The sequence below is a fragment of the Nanorana parkeri genome, unplaced genomic scaffold (assembly GCF_000935625.1).
Source record: "Nanorana parkeri isolate BGI_ZX_2015 unplaced genomic scaffold, ASM93562v1 scaffold822, whole genome shotgun sequence".
Taxonomy (NCBI): domain Eukaryota; kingdom Metazoa; phylum Chordata; class Amphibia; order Anura; family Dicroglossidae; genus Nanorana; species Nanorana parkeri.
This window is the reverse complement of record NW_017307090.1, coordinates 770,571-770,980: the sequence shown is the minus strand read 5'-3', so window position 1 is coordinate 770,980 and position 410 is coordinate 770,571. Positions and strand designations below refer to the sequence as shown.

At 60.0% G+C, this 410-nt stretch overlaps 1 protein-coding gene across 1 annotated transcript in view; it reads right to left on the bottom strand.

Moving 5' to 3' along the window:
- AK6 (adenylate kinase 6) overlaps positions 1–410 on the bottom strand; it is a 10,142-nt gene that overhangs the window by 9,315 nt on the left and 417 nt on the right. The window lies entirely within an intron of this gene.

Below are 410 nucleotides of genomic sequence, written 5' to 3'. Positions count from 1 at the left end.
CAGCCGCAAGCAGGACCCCGGGGGTACAGGGACATCTATAAGTGGTTTGAGCAGTAATCTGTCAGCAGAATGCTGGGGTGCAGGGAGTGTCAGTTATCTGGCAAAAAATGTGTTGGGGTACAGGGGGTGTCAGCCACCAATCAGAAGGGTGTTGGCATACAATGGGAACCAGCAGTCACCTGTGAGCAGAGGATTGGGGTACAGTGGGAGCCAGCCGTCAACTTTAGGCAGAGTGATGGGGTACACTGGTAGCCAGCAGTCACCCGTAGGCAGAGGGATGGGGGACAGTGGGCGCCAGCAGTCACCCGTAGGCAGAGGGATGGGGGACAGTGGGCGCCAGCAGTCACCCGTAGGCAGAGGGATGGGGGACAGTGGGCGCCAGCAGTCACCCGTAGGCAGAGGGATGGGGG